Consider the following 19285-nt stretch of genomic DNA (forward strand, 5'->3'; position numbering starts at 1 on the left):
AAGATGCAGATCCAACATCCAGCTGAGGGCCTGATGTGTGAAATGTGTATGATTTTGCGAAGAGTGTTGAAAGTGACACTTGGTTCCAAAATGTTGCCTTTCAAGGCGTTTTTCCCTCCTGTATTTCTTCTGTGCTACTCCAGAATGCAGGAAGAGCCAGAAACGTGAATTTAGCTTGAAGCTAATGCAGACTGATGGCTAGCAGGTGCTAAACTGTCCAAAGAGGTGAGTTGACAAACTCTGTCCAGCTGGCCTGGTGTGATCTAGGTCTCCTCTGTCTACAGGTGTGGTCAGTAATCCACAAGCACTCTGACTGGAGATGAAAAGCAACTCCAACCCTTCTGGTTCATGGCTGGCTCCAGCCGTTGTGCTTGGACCAGCGTGCTCGTGCTTGTCCCTGCCCGTTCACGTGCAAGCTCCTTTTTGGTTGCAACAGCTTTCGCTACGTTGCACAGCTCAGACTTTGTATTCTGAACGGAAGACTCTCTACCAGAAAATCAAGAAAGCCATTTACAAAGTCACACCGTGGAAGGTTCTATTTCCCCTGATCCATTGCTGGGATTAATGGTCGAAACACTTTTTATTCTCCTTTTAAATTCTTCACATTAAGTCCAACTTGATTGTTTTGTTATTCAAAAGCTTTGGGGCAGCAGTGACTTGCTAAATAAATATGTAACGGTAAAATGAAGCTGAAAGTAAAACCAGAGAAGCGGGACAGAGGATGACTCGTTTCTGCCTCTGGTCTCCTGCTCAGATGTCGCCACTGCAGCCGCTAGTTCAGAGGCGTTGGCAGCTGTCACCTGAAACATCACCTGCTCGGCGGCGGGTCAGGTGGTCTTTGGCCCCACTGAGGTGACCATCCCACAGGTTGAAGCATTAATTAGCTGAGTGTAGATGGACTGACACTCCCAAAGGCAAAAATATGTGGGGATCTAAAAGAAGTGACCGAGGCAGCGGTGCCGCTCCCGCCGTCCCTTGCTCAGGGAGGAGCTGAGGTGGAACCGGCACGTGAGCGTCGGCTGTGAAAGCCCGTCGGTGCTTCCCACTGAGATCTTTGGAGAGTTGCTGCTCCTCCCAGTAGCAGTGACTCATCCTCCAAGGTTCTTCTCCTCCACGCAGCCTTTTAATCAACTGGAGACGGAGCCCGGCAGGGCCGGTCCGAGTCTCTACAGGATGTTTGGCACCAGAATCATTTTGTTTTACTGGCTCCAGTAAAGGTTTGTGCCAAGACTCCAGCAAATGGACTCTTAAGGAGACACAGAAGTGGCCGTTAATCGCAGGATCAACAAGGGGAACGCCTCAATGATGCTGAAGTCAGGATCTTCAGTGCCGATCATCGGTTCGGGCCTGCCTCCAGCGCAGTAACATTGACATTAAATTTGTATTTTTAATTTGTGAAAACGAACTTGCCTTTTATTAGTTTCACAGCTTGAATTTCATGAATGGAATAAATGTCCACTCAAGGCCTTTTAGGACAAATGTAGTCTGTTTGATGGGTCTGATCAAAGTGAGCTCACCCTCCCAATGCCCAAATGAATGTGGAACAAATAAAAAACATGTGCAAGCTAAATATTTCTACCATCTACATCTATTTTCAAACTATGAGTGCTTGAAGATGTCAAGTCTTCGTCCCAGAAGTCTAACAAACGAGGGATTTCAATTGAACTCAGTGTCCTGTCGCCTGGCGCTCACGGGCGGCCCATCAGCCTTCATGTGTTGGTTCCAACTTTTGGTGGTCAAGTGAAGTCTGAGGAACCTCTGGGGACGTTTACGTTCTGGGAAAATACCAAAGAGCTGTGACATAAAAGAGACGTGACAAACGTGGTGGGTGTCGCCGCCCCGTTGATTACAGTGACTGCCGACTGCAGCGACAGTCACTTCATTACAGGAGGACCTGTTGTGTTCAGGTGTTAGACCTTTCACTGGAGCTGCTTTTGAGTGTGTGTGTGTGTATTTTTTTTATCCACATTCTGAAAACAACACAAGAATCAGCATAAAAATAATAAGAAACTCATAAGAAAACCTGTAACTGTGAGTCTTTTGTCTTTGTCTCCACTTCAGCATGCAAAAGGAAGCAAATCAGGTTTGTTGGAAATGACAAACAGGCTCAGCTCTGCTGGGATCTTAGTTGGTGGGAGAAACTGTTTGATTATAGAAAGTGGAAGTTCCAGCTGCTCTCTGTGCTGCTGCTGGGCTGCCGAGGAACACCGGCTCCTCATTAAACTATTAAACTCCCATCAGTCATGGAGCATTGATGAGGAGCCGAGCCGCTCGCTGGTTAATGAGGGCTTTCAAAGGTGACCAACTTCTGAGCCGTAGTCGAGAGGTAGCGCAGAGAAGCTGTGATGCATGTTAGCACGTCATGTCGACTCCCAGCGGCCTTGAGGTTCATCTGACTGGTGTGGAAACACACGGATACGTCACACCTCAGTGGCCTCACAAAGCCCGTTGTCCTCCCTGGCGTGGCAGTCGCCATCTTGTCACCTGTGTTTACCGTGTCTCTCTGACTGAACGACATCTTCTCGCTCTGACGCCTCCAGTCAGCTGTCTTGGGGGGTCAGAGGACGGTCAAAACAGTGCCAGCGCAGACGTTTCAGTCATGGAACCCTGAGCCCCACCAACCTGTCGATCTGTACTTCTGGACTCCTGTGTCATCATGAACGCTGCAGCTCCTTCATGCTGATGTTCTCCACGGTTTCTTTCCTGTGGGTTGAGGAGATTTTCTCTGTCTTATTTTGGAATCACTTGCTCCTTGTATCCTTGACTTCCTGTCTGTCTGTGCCCACTTCTCTTGTGCGATCACACTCAGTGGATGTTCCCAGCGTTCTCTCACCTGTGTCAGGTGATGGGTTGAGTGGGTGTTCGTCTTCGGTTTGCTGTTTGTCCTCTGGATCTTTGTGCCTCATCAGCTCGTTTGCACCTCAGTGTTTCATCCGTTTCCTCTGTTTAAGCTGATCTTGTTGTTTTGGAAGTTGAACTATGGATTCATCATAAGTTCTTCGTCCGCTGCCTCCTCGTCTGGCCATCCATCCTGAGACTGTCCTTCAACTTTGACCACGTCATGATGTGGTACCAGTGACCAGCTCACGATAGCAGGGTGGCGACCACTGTGACCACGCCCAAATGTGTCACGCAACGCTTTTTATTAGCCAAGCATGAAACCACACCAACCTCTGAACAATCCTCCGACACTCACCCCAACAGCAGACCAGCCTCAGAAACCAGTTAAACCAGTCAGTTTAGATTTGAAATGACGTTTGACCAGATTTCACCGAGCAGGGGGGACAACGGCGTTAACAGATCCAGAAAACAAAGATGGACTCACTTGACAGCAGCTTTTAAAGGGAGGGGAGTTTTGTTGCAGCCTGACGCTTCTCCTCTTCGCCCACCAGGTGATGAAGAGTTACTGGTCATTCTTTTTACGCACAGTCGCAGTAAAATGACTCATTTTCTCTGCTTCCCTGCACCCAAAGCACTGATGGGGTTCAGTATGACAACCCACCGTCCTTGTGGTGTTTTGTTGAGGGGGAAATGTTTTTATTCAGTAGAGGCAGCTCAAGGATCCATTAAGGTTTCATTCTCCCGGTTTATATTATTTTCTGCTGTATTACACAGGAGACTCAGCAGGAGCTGATGAGGATTTTCTCCAACTGCTTCTGTTGTGCTTGATGTCATTTGACTTCATGCGTTTGTGATTATTTTTCTCGGGAGGAAGAAGGTCATCGGTCTCTGTCTGCTTGTTACTTGATATTAATATTTTCCAGGTTCTGTTTGTTATGATGCCAGCTGCACTGGAATCTTCCACCTCTAACATTTGCGTCCGCGTCAAGCAGAGACGTCTCTGCTCTCCCTTGACTACAAACGGATCACATGACTTCATTGAGCAAAGCAGTTAAAACAGGGCCTCCTCCCAAAACCCGTTCAGAGACGCTGAACGCCACCGTAAATGGACGCCGGCAATTGTCTTTAGCGTTGAGGGTGCGTCAGGTGTTCATGGTTGAAAATGCTGGACTAACCACCAAATGTCTCAGCTGGACACCTTCGTCATCGCCGCTGCAACTGAGTCTTCCTCACCAGACTGAGCTGAAACATTTCAGTTGTGTGGCGACGTGCAGGTTTTAGTTCTCCTGAAGCCGGTCAGCTGTCGTACGTCCTCAGTCGGTTACACATCATCACACGTCATCATTGTCCAACTATTGGAAACAATTGTAGCTCTGAATGAAGTTTTTTAAACTGCTGCTGTCTTATAGAAGGAGGGTGTGACATTTAGCGTGAATGTGAGGAGCGGCGGTGTCCCGGCTCAGGGAGGATTCCTTGATGAGCAGCAGCGGCAACAACTCGCCATCGACTGTCGGCGCCTTTTGCTGCTGATGGAGCCTCTTAGTCAGCGGCGCCTCTTTGCAGTGAGCTACGATGTAATTTTGAGACAAACGACACTTGCACTTGATTTCAGAAAACATTGGACAGCAAAGTGACGTGAGACGTGATTGGACACGATCGAGGAGAGAGCATCCTTTGCTGCACTCGTCTCCAAACAGGGACAGCGGGACAAAGAGACCCAACACAGCAGGGGGCCCTGGATGGCCTGGGATGTCCCCCTTCAGTGAAACCAGTTCCAGCTCCTCTGCTGGCGCTGCAGTGAGCAGCTTCAGGTTATTCATCAGGAGGTTCTCAGGTGTAATCAACCCCCTCACATGTCAGTCCTGATGCCGTTGAAATGAAAAGTCACATTTTTGATGAGTTAATTAGGTTTCGAGGGACTGCGGTGCAATGTTGGAGGAACCCTTCAGCAAACAGCAACATGCAGCGTGACAAAACAAAACTGGCGCCGAGTGATTAGAATATATTTGAAGAGGGATTAGAGGAGGCTCTCCAGACTCTGGTGCTGTCAGGGAAAAATGTCCAAGGTGCAGCTTTTTAATTCGCGTCTTTATTTCAGCACTTTGTTTGTTAGAATATCAAACCTTTGCTGCTGTAATATTCATGTAGGCCTTGTTTACAGATGAGTGATGAGGAATTTCATTCCCCGCGTTGTGATCAAAACAACTCCAAGATCTGCTAACTGATGTTTCACCAGCAGTATGTTTTTACACTGCATCCGTTTTGGCAATTAAAACGTCACAGCGAGAGAGAGAAACAGCTGACGACCACAAACTGTCAGTGCGGATCAGAGAGAAAGTCAGACAAATTCAATTCTCAGTAAGAGGTGGCATATTTAACCTTTGACCCCATTATGGAGAGCGAGCAAAGAGGTGTGTCTGGGCTTTATTGGCCTTCAGCAGGCGGTGTTGGTAAAATGACATGATCTTCAGCAGAGATTCAGGGCCGACTGTGCTGTGATACCCACACCATCACGCACTGACGAGTGACTCAAACTGCTCTGCTGCCCTCACTGATATCAACACTTGTAGTTTCAATTTTGCCAAGATTTTTTTCAAGTGTAGCCACAAGTGAAGGCCTTGTTCACACCCACAAACGTAGTTATCGTCATCAGAATCAGATTTCCCTGAGCACCAAGAAGCCTTCCTATAGAAGAACAGTCTGTATTTACTGGACTGAAACAACAAAATGTGTGTGTAGGCATATCTATATATAAACACACACACACACACACACACACACACGTAACTTTGAAATTAAGTATTTGAAACGCCCCTGACATGTTTGAGTTCAGGCCCCTGAGTGTCACATCAGAATTTATAGAATTTTTAAGATTAAGATTAAAACTTTGTAATCTTGCAAACAAACTGATATCCAAACCCCATCGATCTCTTGATTTGAGTGATGATTTCATCTGCTTCTGGAGCTTTGCATGCTGGGTTTTTTACTTGGGAAAGAAGGTGTGTGTGCAGGTGTGTGTGTGTGTGCGCGTGTTATGTACTGAATGTGTCTGGTGAGATAAGCTACAAGTGGGTCTCCATAAAGGGCATCGTCTGTATCAGGAACAATCAGAGAACAAATGTTTTTAAACATTTATGAAATTTGCATACAGATGCATAAATATATGCAACACAACAAAATGTTAAATCCACACAGGCTGGTCTGTACGTGGTAACCATAGAAACAGCTTGTAAATGTCTGTAGGACTGGAGGGAGGTGAGATATGATGCAGTCACGGTGATGTGGACTTAAGCCTCGTGCTTCCTATGCATGTTAATATTCGCCCGCCAGCTGGAACGGCGAGCAAGCAGCCTGCAGAGTTCGCCCCTCGGTCTGTTGACGAGCTCCCTCCCTGTCAGGCGTGGCTGTCAGATTCTTATGAAGCTGAAGGATTCCAGAGGGAAAAATAATGGTGGCGAGGTGAGGACAGGCCCACTCACGCCGTGTTTGTAGCTGGATTTACCTGCTCAGGAGAAGAAATGAATCTGAGCCCAGGAGAACCGCTGGGCCAGTGCCGGCCCGGTCCAGCTGACTGACGGTCTTAGCAGGTGGACGGATACTCTCATGTCCTCCAGGTTTAAGGGGACATTGCATGACTTTTTAGACCTGAGTGCTCGTGGTGTGTACAAGCTAAGAATTGGCACGTCTCACATCAATGATGCAGCAGAAGATGCACCAGTTCACAGGTTCAAATCCTGCTGTGGCCCCCAGCCCAGAGCTGAGCCCATCCACCATCCATTTCCTATACTGCTTATCCGTTAAGGGTCACGGGGGCAGGGGTGGAGCCTATCCCAGCTGACTTTGGGTGAGAGGCAGGGTTCACCCTGGACGGGTCACCAGTCCATCGCTGGGCCATCGCGAGCAATCTTGCTCAAGGATACTTGGACATGGTCATCGGAGGAAGTGGGTATCGAACCAGCAACCCTTTGGTTGCTAGATGGCCACTCTACCTCTGAGCCATGGCGGCCCCAGAGCTGAGCGCCAGAGCTAATTATCAGTCCACTGTCACTGTTCCTGTTGGTGCCAAGCAAACGGCACCAACCTGCTGCGGTTGGTTTGTCTAAGCTGATTCACCTCATTTGTGATGTTCAGGGTCCACGTGGCCTCGTGTGTGATAAGATGGTGGCGGTACAACCGCCCTCCTACTGCGCTAACGCCAACGAGTCTGGAAGTGGTGTGGAAATCAGTGGACTGAGCTCCTACAGTATCTGTCCCCTGTGAGAATGGCATCTGTAGCCTCGCCGTTCTCCTCATGGTTCTATCGTTACGTCTCCTTTAGATACTTTTAGGAACCCACGAGTTTGAAGGCTAACAAACACGTCTACCAGGATCTTAAAAGCGTAGACATTCACAAGGACTTCAGATCATCCCGATGGCCTCCTGACATTCCATGACAGCTGTAGTAATGATCTGATCTGAACACTTTGGCCGACAGGCTCTTTGTCGCAGTGTTGCCTTCACCTGCGCAGCAGCAGCGGTGGTGGCGTCCTGGAAGCCCTGCTGCACTGCAATGTGACCTGGATGAGGATCTAATGTGGGCCAGGGCAGATTGCATTGTTTCCACGGGGCCGGGACCGCAGAGCTGGGAAACTTCAGGGACTCCAAGTGCTTAAAGCAGAGCAGGGCAGAGATAGCGACTCTCTCCTCTACAGTCTGTGGCCTGGTCGCAGGCCTGCAGAACCATCGGAGGAATGTCACTGATTCATTTACATGTGAGCATTTGGAACATGAGGGCAGGCCCTGGCCCCCCTGCACACCACTGATTTATTCCCCCTGCAGCGGCGATCCCCGTCAGGACCGAATGAGAGCAGGCGTTAATAGTTCATTCTGACTTTGAACGTGGGTTCAATAAAAGTTCTGGCAGGCATGCTCGTATTAGTTCTTGAATCGGATGTCTTGAGTCAAATTAGAGGAATTTTCTCCCCCCGTGTGGTCCTGCACGCGTCTCAGAGGAGCTGCAACAAATGACAAAAGCCCTTCATTTAAAGATAAAACAGATATTGTCCTCTGGGGGACTATTGTTCTGGACGCTGTCCATCCTGCAGTGACACAGAAACTCAAGAGGCGCATAAACTGCATGTACACAAACACGCCTGCTGACGAAGGCGAAATATTGTACACCCTCGCTATGGCACACGTTCATCCCTGAGGCCTCTAGAGCGTTTTTGTCGGCTGAAAACACCATGCAAGTGTTTTCCTGAAAGAGCTCATCTGGGAGCATTTCACAGCACTAAGGAGGCGCCATGTTTGGTTGCTAGGATACGGAATGTAGGGAGGCCACGTTGGCTTTGATACAATCCAGCATGGCGTGAATGATGTCTGTCAACCGTCCGCCAGTCTGGATTTATATGATAATGTCCCACTACGGTCATTCCATCCCGATTATTCAGGAGCATTATTGGAAGAACCGGACTAACCAGGGTTGATTACTGTCCTGATCATGTGATCATGGTGGATCTGTGACCAAGTCTTCCACAAAATGAACACGTCCTGGCTTCACGTCTCAACTACTCCACAATGTCACAGAAGTCAAGCGAAGCTCCGCCGTGTCCGGAGACATCTTGTCGAGGAAACTGACCACGGATCCAGTCAGCGCCTCCAGGCCTGCTTGTTCCTTCGTCATGGACTCGTGTAAGCACGGATGCACACTCGCCTCCTCGGGCCGGATGCTGGTCTCTACCCTTTGGATCACAAGTTCAATTAATTTCACAGTTGGCAGCACCCGCAGTCATTTGGCCGGGGCCTGTTGTCTGGGGAGAAACAGGAAGAGTATGATGCTCCTCCTCCTCTGCCCGCGAAGGCTCCAGTCCCCTTGAGCTACATCTTATCTGATAGGGCCACGCCGCTGCGGCATATCGCAGCACACATCATGACGATGCGGAGGCGATGAGATGGCTTCATGCATCATTGCAGCTCCATAAAGACGTCTCTCTTCCACCGCACTCAACAGAAGAGTTGAGCATTTATTAGAGTTTTGAAGAGGCTTGACAAGCTTCATATCAATTAGTCGGGTTCAAGATCAGATCCACAGAACTGAGAGAAACATAATGTGGGTGGCGGCTTGTTTGAATCGCAACAAACTGTGATGGCAGCAACCTTCACAGGACTCGCTGCACTCTAAAGCTAACGAAGCTGTTCCAGCTGCGCCGCCAATCGAGGAAGCAGCATCAACTCCATGCATCAAAGAATGTGAGAAAATGTTGAAAGATGCAACACTTCAGCTCCTGTGAGGCTCTCTGCTCGTGGTAATGATCTGTTTCCATCACTGACCACCGTCCTGATCACCAGCCGGTTCCGTGGGACTCTCTGACCTTTACTGCACACGCATGTTGGAAGGTTTTCGTGCTTGCGTGATTCTTACTTCTGAACAGAAGCTGTTGTTTCTCCACAGTGAAACCAGAGTCCAGTTAACGAAGCCAGTCGCTTTGACGTCACAGGAGTTGGAGCACGAAAGCGAGTCACACACTTTACATATTATAGACTCAACAAATGAGTCAGACTGTGGCCTCACGCACATTGATCGAGGAAACTCCCCAGCACAGAAACATAGACCCAGAATATAGAACCAAGTGAGCAAAGTCTCCCAAACGTCTGGCGTCAGCACCGCTTTGAGTTTCACTCTCAAAGACTGTAAATGTTAATCTTTCACTAACTTTAACCAGATGCCCTCTGCCAGCAGGAGATCGGAGCTTCTTCTGAACCTCTCGGAGAGAGAAAACCGTTGCTGTGGGCTGGAAACCGGCTCGGTTATTACTCCCTCTACCCATGTGAGACCCTGTGATGGACGAGGGCAGATTTGTTAATTATAACGAACCATCAAGTGTTCCTGCAGGCATCAGACTGATGTGGAGAGAAGTGACCACACAGCTCGTTGGAATATCTGATAGATGCTTCACATTAAAGTAAAAAGGCCCCGTTTGAATATTCAAACCTGAGAATTCTCTCTCTTACAACTCCGTCAGGCAGCTGCTTGCTTTTCCTGGACAACACACCAGGGACAATGCTAATCACAGGCCAATCACCGCTACCCACGCTACACCTGCCTCACTCCAGATTAGTAATCCTGCGGTCGCAGACTGCCACAGCCAGCTGCTCTACCCAGGCTACATTCTTCACACACTCCTTCACATCTGTGCTTTTTGAAGCGGATAAATTTATGAATGGATCCAGTGTGTGTGTGTGTGTGTGTGCGTGTGCGCACATGCAGTACTGCAGGACTCATGCAGGTTTCCCAAAGGGTCACAGGAAGATGGTGGGTGGCAGCTGGTACAGCAGCACCCGTCTTCATTCATAAAAAAACATGACTAATGAAGCATTTGGAGGAGAAAAGTCCAGCGCTGTGATCAACCTGCAGTTGCTTCTGTAATTTCTGATGCAATTTTATGTACAATTACCATCCATTTGTGCCCAGAGAGCGAGCTCGCCGCGGCGAACAATTTGACACTTGAGTGGTGGAGAGGAGTGAGAGTGGGAGGTTTGATGTGGAGAAGAAATCACGTCTCTGGCCAACTGGGCGCCGATCTGTTTGTACAGTAGTTTGCTGTCGCTCTGATGAGCTCATTGTGTTTTTGTGTGTGTGTGTGTGTGTGTGTGTGTGTGTGTGTGTGTGTGTGTGTGCGTGCGTGTGCGCGTGAGAGAGAGAGGGAGAGAAGAACTGATTGCCCATATGTGAGCTCTCCAGATGAGATCATTGTCTCTCATATGTACAACATTTACCAACATCAGTGCTGTGCCCGGTAGCTTCCGGCTGTAGGCACGCAGGTACTACGATCCTGTTTCGTTTGAAAGTAACAGTACCTCACGTTGACTCTCAACATTCACACCAAAGAAAAAAAAACTCATTAATAAGTTCTAGGTTTTGAATCTCGTGTCCAGGTGAGCGGCTCATTGGTTAAATCAGGTTTGTGGTGAACGCAAGCTGACAGTAGTTTCTAGAACATTTTGTTCTCTGACACAAAAGGCCAAACGCCACACTGGTGAATGTGGGAGTGTCACAAGCGTCACCACAGCTTAAACTGGTTGTTGTTGTTTTCCTTTTAATTTTTTTTTTTAAAATATATGATTATATGAATTCTGTTATTGGTCTGAAACTGTTGAAAGTGTCAGGACGACCTGCCTGCTCTGTCACAGCTAATTCTTAGCATAAGAACCGGCAGTCGTGTTTGGTGTTGGTGCTTTGCTGACGGAGGCGTTCCGGCCCCGCTGCCCTGTCCTCGCCATCCTCTCCTAATAGATATTGACAGGTGGGCACAGATAACACTAATCTGCATCCTAACAGGATTTCACGTGTCATATAGCGCTTTCTCATTGCAGCTGCATTCAATTCACAACATTGTTCTGCAGCTTAGTGTTTCTTGGGGGGGGTGTCCTCGACCTCCACCTCCAGCTCCGGGGAGGGATGTGACCGTCCCACTCGGAGATGCGGCCGACTGTCCAATTAGCATATATTTCTGTATTCAGGGACTTTGTTGCTGAAAATGCTCCTTCGCTTTGATGGTTTCTGTTTTTCCACTCAGCTCGAGGTCATCAACCAAATGGTTTCGTGTCAAGAGTTTTTGAAGCTAAACTAACAGCGGACAAAGTAACATCACGAGTTGTTTGTTTGTTTGTTTGTTTGTTTGGGTGTTACATTTTTCATATAGTGAACCAGCTAACGGGGAGGTTTTCGGCCCTGGGGGCGGATTCGTGCTGGAGCCGCCGATCTAGACCGATGCTCCGTCATTGTTGGCTGTGTCACGGTGCTAGGCTAACTAGCAGGTCTCAGCTCCGTACCCAGGGGTCTCTGGAGACAATCAACCATAAGGGACTTTCCCCTAAAGTCAAGCACTTTTATTATTGGTTCTTCAAATACCTGATCAGGCTTTTTGTGCCTATCCTTGGGTTTCTTATTTAACCCTGGTTCCAACTTTCTTGGGAATAAAAACGTGTTTATCGGGAACGTTTTGTGTTGATCCAGCTCCGTGAGTGGGGACTACACCTGCACTGGTTCCAAGGGCCATGAAAGCTCCACAGAAGAAGCCCAGTACGAGGAAACACCCGCATTGTTGTGACCTCAAGGACCTGAACAGACGTGAGACTTTTTATGTCTGTGGTGACCAATGACCGCAGATCTGTGGATGAGGTTTGACCTTCAGGAGACGGTCTTAGGCTGCCTCCTCTGAGGGGTGGGGTGAGTCCAGATACCTCAAAGGGGAAATAACCCTTGTTGAAGTGGCTCCGGTATGGAGGAGGGGCGGAGCTGGCCACTCAATCTGAGCCTGTCAGGGTGGAAAAAAGCACTTTAGTGGGTGTAATTAGATGGTGGCCAGTTGCTCCAATGGATTCGATTCTAGCATGTTCTGGGGCTGCAGGCAGTTCTGCTCTTGTTCCATTCTGGAACAGTTTTTTTTTCTTAAAAAGGTTACTTCCATCACTAATTTTGACTAAAACAGTTAGAAAAAATCGGGTCCAGTTTGAAAAAAACCTGAAGTTCCCCCTTAAAGGCTCTTCAGGCCTGCCGGTGTTTACTGGTCAGGCACACGACGGCCAAATCAACTCCACTGTCTTGCAGATTTGACTTGGACACCAATATTTATGAGCCCAGGACCCCAGGGAGGGGAAGTGAGAGACCTTGGTTATCAAGAGGACACCCAGCTGAGAACCCCGGCATTGGGCCTGTTTCTAGGAGTTTTTCAAGTCATTCTGAACCAGCGGATATCTTGGCACAAGAACGGAGGAGAGGTGCCGTTTGTATTTCCAGTCTGGAGATAAAGAATGGAAAGTAGGAAGTACCTGAGTGTGAGATAGTGCAGGTAGAAGCTGGTCGGTGCCTCAGGTGTGCAGTACACAAGCATGCACTACATAATGCATGAGGAGGAGCGCGCGCACGTGTGTGTGTGTGTGTGTGTGTGTGTGTGTGTGTGTGTGTCAGGACAGCATGTATGATGTCATGGTGTGAAGGATGGTGTGAGTGTCATCTAACCAACCTAATTGGGCTCATTAGCCTCCTATTTAATGGACATGCCAGATAAGGAGAGGAATCAATTCATATTGTGCACTTCACAGTTGCAGTTCTGCGTTCTGTGTCAGAACCGTCGCCCCGCTGCTCATTTAGAACCAAGAGGAAATTACCACTTCGCTGAAGCTGCACTGACTTATAATGGCCTGATAAAGACCAGTCAGAGTGTAGAAGCTGCACTCTGCCCAGAGGATGAAGACGCTCCGCTGAGACGTCACATGCGTCGGGAATGTGGAGCGTCGGCGTCACATCAGTCGCAGTTCTCAGCTTATATTCTCCTTTATAGAAGGGAAGGTTCTTGGTACCTGGGAGAACCTTTACTGAACATGGGGAATATTCTGAAAACAACCCACAGCCAGAAAAGTCCCAAATAGTTCCCTGTAAGGATCCCATAAGGAAGTCCTCAGGGAAGACGTTCCCCAGGTAGGACCTGTATTCTCCTAGAATATTTGTAGAATATCCTCCCTTTAAGAGAAATTCAGGAAAGGCCGAGTGTAGAGTTCAGGGGGAATGTATGAAGGATGTTCACTCCTGCTCTCTACATCATGTTTCCAGAAAATTTGAAGAACCTGTTTTTTATGGGAAACAAACAATCACGATTGATTTGGTTCTAGCAAGCTTGTTGCACCATCTGACCTGAATCCACAAGTTTAAGAAATATTACTGGACTCTCCTGGGAAACGTCCCATATATGCTTCCATAAAATATTCCCAGACATTCCCAGAACATACTAAATGTTCCCTGTCATTCCTCCTCTGACCGTAACAGAACCCCACATGGAGTCCAGTAATGTTTTAGAAACGACGTTCTTCACATTGTCAGAACAATCCGGAACAGTTTGAGATCCGGAGCCCTGGGGTTGGTTGGCATGACTCCCACAGTTCACTCGCTAGACCAGGAAAGCAGGAGCATGTTTGACTGAAGCAACCTGCTTTAATTGGTTCTTTCAAATTTAGATTTTATACACACACACACACACACACAGACACACACAGACACACACACACACACACACACACACACACACACACAGAGTTGAATATTGTCTGCAGCAGATTAACTGTGTTTGCTGTGCTCTTGTTTGCTGCCACCGTGCAGATTTTACCTGCTGCTCATGTAGATAAGTGACGCGTGTCGGGATGGAACCTGGTCCAGGTAGGAGGGAAGCGGCAGGATTAGCAAACGCCGTCCTGCCTGGCCGAGTCCACTCCTGTTGTCTCCCCTCAGTATTGAGGCTGCTGCAGTTTTCTGTTTGAAGCCTGATCAGGTTCCAGAGTGAGGGGTCGGGCCCTGACATCTCTGCACCGATGGCACAGTTTAGCTTATTAGCTGGCACTGGAACACTTGGGGGTCGTTACTGCAGGGGTGATTAACCTGAATGTTGTTTGGTAAGAACAAAGAATGCGTCAGTCGTCCGGGTCGGCTTTGTGTTGGTTTTTGGTCCAGTTCTGGTTCTGGCTAATACAGGGGTGGGTCTTTTGGAGGTTTTATTATGAATTGTTGGACTTCCACTGTGGAGTAAACAAACATCTTCAGCTCAACAAAGACTCGCAGAATCAATAACTTCTTCCAAAAACCCATTTTATAGACTTTCTTTTATGTGTTGCTGTCTTTTTTCTTTATCTTTTTATTTTAGTCTGTTTCTTGAATTCTTTTTAATGTATTTATTTGCTCTTATATGATGTCATCCCTCTTATTTTATTCCTTTATTGCTCCGATTCTTTCAGTTTTATTTATGTAATGTCCTTTTATTGTTCTTCAACTTGAATCACAGCCCTGGTTTTTTGTTTCACTTGTGTTTCCGCTGCGTCTCGTCTTGCTCCTCTTCAGCTCTCTGTTGTGTCCTGACTCAACTTTGAACTGTTTTTAAAGGCGCCTTCCAGTTAGAAGTTCGTCAAATATTCCTCCCTCGTGAATCATTAGCGAGCTGACGTGAGGATTTAGGATTAGAAACCTTCTTAAACCAGCATTTCTTATTTAGAATCAAATCAAAATGATGAAAAAAAAAGATCTATAAGAAGCAGAATAAACAAAGGAGCACGAAGCATTAAAGTGAAGAATTAATTGTCACCGTTTTTAACCTCATGGCTGTTCAATCAATAGAAGCATCAAAGTCTGGCTGGTAAACATGAGTGCGCCTGATGAGGAGGAGGAGGAGGATGAAGTCTTATTACATGATTTATTGATTTGAAGATTCTCAAGTTTTCAGTTGCTGGAGTTCAGGGCGGCTAACAGGAGCTGTAGGACACAGTAATGGAGGAAAAGTGGGCAAGTGATACCTACTTGGCACATTTAAACATCCATTTGCACTCAGACACACACACACACACACACACACACACACACACACACACACTGCAGGCCTCGGGGGATTAGAGCCCAGGGAGGTGGGAGTGCTGCTGCAGTGTGTCCCAGTAAGACAAGGTCACCTTAAGTGGATTGGGGATGGGGGGTGGGGGGTGGGGGGTGGGAAGGGTGATTCCCTCAGGACATAAACAGGGACCAACTCGTGAAAAAGTAATTAAGCAGGATTCACATCAGTGGATGTCAGAGGCGGAGACGGCGAGGGAGGAGAGAGATGAGGTGACTTGGTATCTGGGTGACGATGGCGAAGCGGAGACGTGTTTCTGATACATGATTAATATCTGCAATGGTGGCGATGAGGGCCCGTGGACCCGGGGCCTCAGGCTGAGCTCTGGTTCAACACGCTGCTCGCCCTCCTCCTCACATGCATTTTAGCAACGCTCTACATAAAAAGTCTGGGTGTCATCAATTTGGTAAATGGGCTCGTTTTTATAAAACACATTTCTACCTCGGCGGTAATGGAAGGGCTTTACAGTGTTGCCTCTTTCACACACACACACACACACACACACACACCCTCGTGCTGGATGCTGCCATGTTAGGTGCATCAGCTCAGTGTCTTGCCCAGGGACACGTCAACAACAGGGGAAGTGGGGATCGGACCAGCGACCCTTCGGTTGCTAGATGGCCACTTGTTTGACGAGGCCACGTGAATATTTACTTCTGAAACCACAAATGTGTGTCGTCACGAGTGGTGAAGCTGAACAGGTCGGACACAGGAGGACGTCGTTTCTGTCGGTGTTTTACACTCCATTTTTATGAAAATATTCAATAAAAGCTGAGTGTGGCAGTGCAGCAGCCCCTGTCAGGGTGGAGTGGGACGTCTACACGTCAGTGTGGGTTGGAAGCTCTTCTGAGAGGGACCCTTCCCTGACAAAGCAAGAGACAAACGAACAAACCGACAATGGAATTTTGGAGCGAAGTCTGGGCTGGTGTCAACCTGTTGTACATTCACGCCATGAAACAAGTGAGGGAACCTGTGTGCGTGGTCGTCGTGACCAGAGGGGAGCGGGAAATCTGACGAAGTCTGAATCAGACAGGATTTAAACGCACAATCGCTGGTGAACCTGAACAGAAGTGTTCAAACCCAAATCAAACTTAAAGCACCGGCGGTGAGGATTAATGGAGGGGAACCTGCTCATGCATCACGAGGCCTGCACAAACTATTTGGAGGGGATGTAGTGGGAGTGTGCATGAAACTGATGTGTTTGTTGTTTCCTTGTCTGACACAGAGAGACGGCGGCAGCGAGATCAGACCGCAGTCAAGAAAACCCGGAGCACCGACGAGCTGCCCGCTGGTGGGCGAACTCCAGAATGTCCTCTGCCGCTCATGGGAACGTGCCAACAGATACAGCGAGGTCAGTTGCGTGAACGTTGACCTTAAATGTGCTACTTTGCTAGCTCACCAGCAGCCAATCACATCCCTCCATCATGGAGCTGCGACCGAGAATCCACGAATCCATTGGGGTCTGAATTACACGCCAACAACCGCTGAGCGCCATTATGGAGTTCAGTGTCACATTTTTCATTCGGGAATCTCGTCCACTGCGTGGCACCTGCTGGCGTCCATCACGAGAGCCCGCCCGTCTGAACCGCTGCAGGCGGTCCATCAGATTATGGAGTTCTGATGAACCGTGCAGGTCCAAAGAGGTTCTGGTGATTCTAGATCCTCCAGGGAGCGAAGCCTGCCCTCCCCGAGTGACTGCAGAGTCTCTGGTCTCCCAAAGTTCTGAGCCACTGGATCAATATTTGACCTGAAACCCCCCAAATTCAGATGGATTCTCTTCTTATTAACAGAGGAGAATCAGCAGCGCCGGCGATCCGATCGCCTCGCCAGTGCTGACGGAGGTCGACGCTATGTTCGTTAATCACTCAGGTTGTTGGCCGGCACCACGTCCTCCTGGTTAACAGACACACCTCCTCCTCCCCCGTATTTAAGCTTCACTCTGAGATGGAGGTGATGGTGTCGAAAGCTGGCAGGATGCAGTCGGTGCTGATGTGGTGCACATCTGTCAGACTACTTCCTCTTGGGGGCGACTTCCTGTGTTCGACTGAGACATGTATGCGGAAGATGACAAGACCTCCTCTTTGGAGTGACAGCTCACATCATCAGGCTGCTAGAGTCACCTGACAGGTGTGTGTGGGGGGCTCCTCCTCCAGCCATACGCACTACATTTTAGTCTTTCCGATGACGGCTCACCCACCCACCGTTCTGGTCTTTTAACAGCCAACGCTGGTCTGCTTTCTCCTGCCAACGTTACCTCTGGACTCCCACCTGAAGGTTGTTGAGTCTCCAACAATCATCAGTGCAGCATTGACGCAGCTTGTACAGCCAGGAGGAGGCACTCTTTAGCATCGTGTCAGTCAGAAACCTGAAGCAGTAACCTTTAACCTTTCTGAGTCACGTGATCACTTCAGAGGGTAAAACCATCTCAGACGAATGAACTCAAAGTGAAGCTGTTCAGAACAACTGGAATGAGAATTCTCTTCAAACAGCAGTGATTCATGCTGCACTGCAGTGTGTGTGTGTGTGTGTGTGTGTGTGTGTGTGTGTGTGTGTGTGTGTGTGTGTGTGTGTGTTCATACTTATTGACTTGTTTCTTCCTGCCTATTCTAATGCTAATATCAACACTGACCTGGCACACATTGATTTTTGTTGTAGTTTTTAAAATTGCTTACACTTAATTTTTACTCTGTGACAAGCTTGTGCAACTTCACCCCCCCCCCGCCCCGCCCCCTCTGGTCATCTGCCATCACAAACAGAACCTAATGATAGGTAACGCTGGTTTTCTATCCTGGGATTAGCGTGGCAATTACAAACATGTCCAGCAGACAGATGGTTGGACATCATGCAGCTGCGGGGGTCAAGCAAGCGCTCTCAAACATTAACCTTTTAAATAAAAGAAAAAAGAGGAAAAACGGCTTCAAAATCACGTAAAAAGGGAACAGAGGACAAGTCCATGCCCTGACCGCCTGTCCTGTCATCGTATCACAAACCGTTAGCTTTGACAGCAGCACCGTGTCGTCGTGAGGGACGTCCCAACAGTAAAAACCAAAATCTCACCTCCTTTGACACAAGACTGGGACATCAGGGGGAGGTAAGCAGTCGTGTTCTCTCAGTCCAGCCTGAGGGAGTTGCAGCTGGGCCTGGTGACTCTGCACAGTCCAGGTTTTATGCCCAACACAGGAAACGTAATTAACTAATTAGAAGCTAATGAGCACTAAGCGCTATGGACACGTACGACGACGACGACGATGATGATGATGATGATGATGATGATGATGATGATGATGATGATGATGGCGGCTGCAAAAAGCAATAATAGGCTTCAGAAGTGAAATCACTGCACCCCCAGGGTGGCGTTGCAGGACGCTGCAGATACGACCCCCCAGCGTTTCTAGTCCTTCCTCTCACCAGTATTCACAAAGGAACGACGGGCCTCATTCTTCTCAGCAACACAGTTGCTCACATCAAGAGAATATCATGCACCAGTGTGTTGTAACTACCGCTGGGGCCAGCAGAGGTCGCTGCTCAGCCACATCAATCCAGGCACTCAAGTGGCTTTGATTCTTGGGTGCACACGCGAGGAAATGCTGCCGTATTCTGCGCCCCCCCCCCCCCCAGGTGTGTGAGGTGTTCTCAGACATTAACGCACCGCCAGAGACCCCTCATTCACTCATGTGCTCGCCATTACAGCTCATTACAATCAATCTCACTTCGTCACCATGGATGGATACTGTGTCACGTGACCTGAAGGTCTCAAAGGTGAGAAGAAGATGGGAGCCCACGCTCTGAACACTCCATTTAGTAGCAGTAGTATAGCAGGCGGGCAGAGCGGTTATGTCACCATGACTGAACAGAAACAATCACTCAAACATCACCAGGGAAAGAGAGAAACGCTCAAACTGACGGATGATGTCTGCAAAACGGCCGTGAACGAACACTCAATATCACATTCAGTCAGGAGCTGAGTCTTTCAATCAGGAGCTTAAATCCTGGTGTGACTCGCCGATCATCATGACAGCGACCAGAGAAGCCATTTG

The 19285-nt window shown here is 48.4% G+C and overlaps 1 protein-coding gene and 1 long non-coding RNA gene across 3 annotated transcripts in view; one reads left to right on the plus strand and one right to left on the minus strand.

Moving 5' to 3' along the window:
* The window catches only part of LOC147244551 (uncharacterized), a 34853-nt gene extending 33884 nt beyond the window's left edge, over window positions 1-969 (plus strand). Inside the window, exon 3 of the long non-coding RNA XR_015110062.1 lies at window positions 285-969. This is a non-coding gene — a long non-coding RNA (uncharacterized LOC147244551). The remainder of the gene's footprint in view (window positions 1-284) is intronic.
* shisa6a (shisa family member 6a) overlaps window positions 1-19285 on the minus strand; it is a 66956-nt gene that overhangs the window by 32847 nt on the left and 14824 nt on the right. The window lies entirely within an intron of this gene.

The sequence above is a fragment of the Aulostomus chinensis genome, chromosome 18 (genome assembly GCF_037954235.1).
Source record: "Aulostomus chinensis isolate RoL2024-O1b breed Wild chromosome 18, RoL_Achi_v1.0, whole genome shotgun sequence".
In the NCBI taxonomy this organism is placed as follows: domain Eukaryota; kingdom Metazoa; phylum Chordata; class Actinopteri; order Syngnathiformes; family Aulostomidae; genus Aulostomus; species Aulostomus chinensis.